Genomic DNA, 6,000 nt, shown 5'->3' on the forward strand with positions numbered 1-6,000 from the left:
TTAAAAGCTCTATATAACTGTGATAAAATCAGGAACTTTTTAGGGGATATGAGGAAGAATAATTACTCGAAAAGAAATAATCAAAATTAATAATTAAAAAGAAAATTCTAAAATCTAACAAAAATAAAAAAGTAGTTTCAATAAAAATTAAAAACATAAAACAATAAATAGATATTTCTAAACATCTTCATCACTGGATGGTTCGCGAGGTGGGACTAGCGATGAGATGTGGAGGTGCTGACAAGTCTGCTGTAAAGTAGCATCAATGTTGTCAAATCATTGAAAACACTACTGCTCGAATCGAGTGAGGCACTCAGAGATGTCAGCATATAAAGCCGCTGCATGAACTGGACGAGAGGGTGGTGGTGGCTGAGTCGATGGGTCCTCGTGCTGTGGGGGGACATCATCAGGAATGTCCTCGTAGGCCTCCTCCTCGGTAGATTGGGAGAGACGATACTGGGGAGGGTAGGTTCCTCGGCGCCTGTCAATCATCCTCATGCTAAGCATGCTCGAGATGCCTTGTGGAGACATCTGGCCAATGAGGGTAAGGGATGACTCTTGGGTCGGAGTGTTGAGAAGCCCGAAGTGTCACTCCAGTCGAGTCACGTAGGGACCAATGGAGATGACCCCCTTCTGATGCCGCTCTGTCTGGTGCTGAATCGCAAGGGTGATGAAATAGGCAAAGGTCGATGACGTGCCCTTACAACATGAACCATAAGAAGTAGACATCGTGGGTATTAATGACGCCAGTGCTCTCTCGCCTCCTTGTAATCGTGTGAGCTAAAATAATGTGTAAGTACCTCAGGGATGGTGGGAGAACTGATGCCTTGGAGTGGCTAGGATTGTACGAGGTCGTGCTAGGGGCCAAAGTGTACTAGCACTTCGAGGGAGAGAAATGTATGTGGCGACTAAGAGCATGTAGTTCATTCCCCCCTAAACTCCTCCATATATAAGCCTAGTGCAGCACCCAACTCTGGAACACTTAGCTGGTGGATTAATCCGCCTAGGTGAAATTGAACCATGCCGGGATCATCGTACCTTGTCATTACGGTCTAAAGATGGAACGTTGAGCATAGTTCCATCGTGAGCTCGAGGTATGTCTGCTCGATAATCCCGAAGAACAGCTCCCAAGGGTCGGTGGTAAGAAAAGCCCGGATCGCGTCAGCCAACTAGACTTGTTCGACAGGAGCACAGTCAATGCATCAGCCTACTGCTAAAGGTCAAGCCCGTAGTATTTAAACAGTTCTTCTTTGGGCCTGTTGGGGAATTGGAGGAAAGGGTGACGAATTTTTGCGGTAGAACCTGAGGAAGATGACGCTCTCTTCCTTTTCTTTGAAGCGGGACAACAGATTTCTTTCCTCGTGAAGACGACATCGTATACCTATAACTTATAAAGAAGAATAATAGTAAATACATGAATTTGGAGAGCCATGAATTTAAACAACTAATTTCAGCCAAAATATAAACCAAAATCAACGAACAAAATTCTTTTTGATAGCATAATTTCGTGACATTGTAAGGGCATGAGGATGAGCATAATAATGCCATGTGAATGACAAACAGCCTACATTAACATAAAATGCATGATAAATAATCTAATAATGCAGGAAATAATGAACAAAATGAACATAGTATGATAAAAATAACAATTATTTTAAGAATAAGCATTAAAAATAAGTAGAATAGAGGTGAAAAGAGTGAACAAACGCTAAAGGAGAGAGATTGGGCGTCAAAAATAGAGTGAGAAGCGATGCACGGGCGTGGAAAGGAGGCCGTGTGGACTTACAGCGGCTAAGGTTAGGGTTTTTGAGTGGGGAAGATAATGAATAGTGTAGCCTATTTATAGATTTTGAGGCACACGGCCATGGGACACACCCGTGTGCCCCAATTTCAGCCCGTGTGTTTCGTGTTTTTCCTATTTTAGCCCGTCTGAAATTTGACACACGCCAGATTCATACGACCGTGTCTAGCTTCGTTCGCTTCTCTCACGCCCGTGTATGCAAGCCCCACGCCCGTGTTAATTTAACAGGTTCGACCACGGGTGTTAGACACGGGCGTGTCTCACGCCCGTGCTAGTTTCTCAGTTTCAACCACGGGTCTTCTACACGGGCGTGTCGCACGCCCATGTTGTTTTGGCAGGCTTGACCACGGCCATATTGCACGACCGTGGCGTTTAATCATAGCTCGTGTTGGGGAAACTTTTTGCCCTGTTTTCACACGGCCTTACGCACGTCGGTGTGCTTGGTCGTGTCTTTGCGGAAACACCTGTATTTAAGATTTTTATTAGTAAGTTAGGAGTTAAATACAAAAATTGAAAGAAATTACTATTTTTAGTGCTCAGGTTGCCTCCCGAGAAGCACTTATTTATAGTCTAAGCTCGACTTACCTCTCCGTTGAATAATCATGGTGGTTTGAGGAGTTTATACTCCTCATTCTTACTATCAATCTCATCAAAATAGGATTTTAATCGGGTGTTGTTTACCTTAGAAGTGTCGAACTTCGGATGACTCACCTCCACCATACCGAATGGAAAAATACTGAGTACCGTAAGAGGGATTTCCTCATTTGGTGTGGTAGTAACAATGTGGGGATCCGCGGCATCTAATAAGACCATATCACCAACTTTAAGTTGATTTGGAGAGGTATCGGGCTCGTTTTGGCATAGTTTCGGTTTGTCGGGTGTTCTTGGTTTGTGTGTTCACCATTCATTGAGTTCCTCGATTTGTAGTCTTCGATCTTCATGAATAGGTCCTCTACTATTGCTTGAGAACGACTCGTGTGCTTCCTTCAGACTCATTTTCTACAAAGTAGGTTGCACCATATTGTTAGTTTTAGTAGGATGGTTTAAATAATTACCTTCAATCCCTTATGTGTTGCCACAATTGCGAGCTTGAAGGGTGATTGTTTCGTCTCCCATCCGGAGTGTGAGTTCACCTGTGCCAACATCAATGATAGTTTTAGCAGTTGCTAAAAAGGGCCTTCCTAGGATTAAGGGAGTGTTGCTATCCTCTTCTATGTCTAGAATAATAAAGTCAACGGGAAATATAAATTTATCGATTTTAACTAGCACATCTTCAATAATACCTTTAGGGAATCTTATAGTTTTATCTGCCAATTGAATACTCATCTTAGTCTGTTTGGGTTTCCCGAGACCTAGTTGCTTAAACATTTTGTAAGGCATGACGTTGATACTAGCCCCTATATCAGCCAATGCATAATTAATATCTAAACTACCAATTAAGCAAGGAATAGTAAAGCTTCTTGGATCTTTTAGTTGGTTGGGTAGTTTATTTTGGAGAAAGGCCGAGCAAACTGCGTTTAGCTCCACATGCGACGCCTTGTCCAACTTTCGCTTATTTGCTAAAAGCTCCTTTAAAAATTTCATTGCGTTCAGCATCTGCGACAGAGCTTCAATAAACGGTAAGTTAATATGTAATTTTTTAAAAAGTTTAAGGAATTTATTGAATTTTTCGTCTGAGCGGTCTTTCCTTGTCGCGTTAGGGTATGGGACACGAGGTTTATATTCTTCATTCACTATTTTGTTATGACTTACCTTACTTTTACCTTTGCTCACCACCATTTCTTGCATCAATTTTAGCTCAGGCGCAATGAATCCTTTCTTATCTTGAGTACTAATTGCGTTGAGGTGTTCCCTTGGCTTAGGTTCAGTATTACTTGGTAAGCTACCTTGTGGTTGTTCGGAGATTAGTTTGGATAGCTGGCCTATCTAAGTTTTGAGTCCTTGGATCGATGCTTGTTGATTTTTAACTGTTGTCTCGATATTTTGGAAACGAGTTTCTGACACCGAGATGAATTTAGAGAGCATATCCTCAAGGTTCAGTTTCTTCTCTTGTTGATAAGGTGGCTATTGAAAACCCTGAGGATTTTGTGGCTTTTGATTCCCTTGACCACCCCAGGAGAAATTGGGTGGTTCCTCCAACCTGCATTATAAGTATTACTATATGGGTTATTTTGAGATCTAAAGTTATTGTTACCCATATAGTTGACTTGTTCCTCTTCGATTGTAGGATTGAAGGATTGATATTCTGTATGCACACCTCCTCCACTTGAGTCACACCTTATTACTGGATGTACCTGCGTAGAACCAAGTAAATCATCAATCTTTTTATTGAGAAGTTCTACCTGATTTGACAGCATAGTAACTGAGTCGACGTTATAAACACCTACTGTTTTTGTTGGCTTAGTCCTCATGACTTGCCACTAATAGTTATTCAGTGACATTTCTTCAATAAATTCATAAGCTTCTTCAGGTGTTTTGTTTCTGATGGTTCCTCCAGTAGCTGCATCAATCATCTGTCTTGTCGAGGGATTCACACCATTGTAGAACGTTTGAACTTGCAGCCATAGAGGTAACCCATGGTAAGGGCACCTTCGCAATAGATCCTTGTATCTTTCCCATGCATCATAAAGTGTTTCTAAGTCCATCTGCACAAAAGAAGAGATATCACTACGTAACTTAGCCGTTTTAGCCGGCGGAAAATATTTTAGTAAAAATTTTTCGGTCATTTGTTCCCAAGTAGTGATAGACCCTCGTGGTAACGAGTTCAGCCACTGTTTAGCTTTGTTTCTCAGTGGAAAAGGGAATAACCGAAGGCGAATGGCATCATCAGAAATGCCATTAATTTTGAAAGTGTCGTAAAACTCCAGAAAATTCGTCAAGTGAATGTTGGGATCCTCATCCTGCAAACCATCAAACTGAACAAACTGTTGTATCATCTGAATTGTGTTAGGTTTCAGTTCGAAATTATTCGCAGCAATAGTAGGTCTAACTATACTTGACTCAATTCTTGTTAAAGAAGGTTTAGCATAATCATACATAGTACGAGGAGCAGGATTTTGATTAACCGCAATTGTAGAAGGTAGCTAATTGCCTTGGTTTTCAGCCATCTCTTCGGTTGGAGGTTGAGTATCATCTTCTTGCTCGTTCTCTGTGTATCTTAAGCTGCGCCTTATTTATCTTTGGTTTCTATGAACTGTACAATCGATTTCTTCGTCAAAAAGTAATGGTCTTGATGGGTTTCTTCTAGTCATAAACTATAAAAACCTGCCAAGAGAAGGAAACAAAATTAATAAATAATAATAATTAAATTAAATTAAATTGCAAAAAATAAATGGCTAAAGTAATAAAAATTGAGTGTTTCTAATATATCAGTTCCCCGGCAATGGCGCCAAAAAACTTGATTGCAATGTTTCATGATAGGTTTTAAATATTTATAATTAATCATTCTTGAAACTAACTATTATTGAAATTTAGGCAAGTGTACCTATCGAACAGTAGTATAGTTTTAGCAAGACCGGATTGTCAAACCCAAAGGAACTAAAAGTACTAGTAATGACTGTCTTTTTATTATCTAGCCTAAGAATAATGGGGTTTTGTTTTAATTAACTACTTATCTAAACTAAGAACACACAAAGAATAGAATTGGGGAATTACTTTTGGGAAAATCGATTGAATAAAGACAATACCTAAGGAAAAATCCACCTAGACTTTACTTATTATTCTGGCTCCGAATTGGACGATTTATTCATTCAACTTGTTCCGTAGAGATCCCTAAGTTATGTTATTATCCCTATTCAAGACTAATAACGTCTAATCCCTAGATTGAATAACCGATACTTTTCTCTAATTAACACTCTAGGGTTACATTAACTCAAACTATGGATCCCCTTATTAGGTTTCACCCTAATCCGGTAAAATCTTGTCACCCTATTTCTAGGCGTGTAATCAACTCCGCTTAATTATGACAAACTCTTAGACAGGGTCTATTCCTCCTCTGAATAAGAGCATGTTTTGAATCAGTATCCTGGGATATCAAAATAAGAATTAAGAACAAGTTAAATATTTATTATACGATTCAGAAAATAATAACAAGATTCGTCTTAGGTTTCCTTCCCCTTAGGTATTTAGGGGATTTAGTTCATAACTAAATAAGAAAACATCTCAGAAAAATAAAGAATACAAAAAATAAAGAAAACCCA

The 6,000-nt window shown here is 39.7% G+C and overlaps 1 non-coding gene across 1 annotated transcript; it reads left to right on the plus strand.

The window, feature by feature from the left end:
- The first annotated feature begins 4,372 nt into the window (after positions 1-4,372).
- Positions 4,373-4,479, plus strand: LOC121211583 (small nucleolar RNA R71). The gene has a single exon (XR_005906804.1). It is a non-coding gene; the product is annotated as a small nucleolar RNA R71 (small nucleolar RNA).
- The last annotated feature ends 1,521 nt before the right edge of the window (positions 4,480-6,000 follow it).

Source organism: Gossypium hirsutum, chromosome A12 (assembly GCF_007990345.1).
Source record: "Gossypium hirsutum isolate 1008001.06 chromosome A12, Gossypium_hirsutum_v2.1, whole genome shotgun sequence".
Lineage (NCBI taxonomy): Eukaryota > Viridiplantae > Streptophyta > Magnoliopsida > Malvales > Malvaceae > Gossypium > Gossypium hirsutum.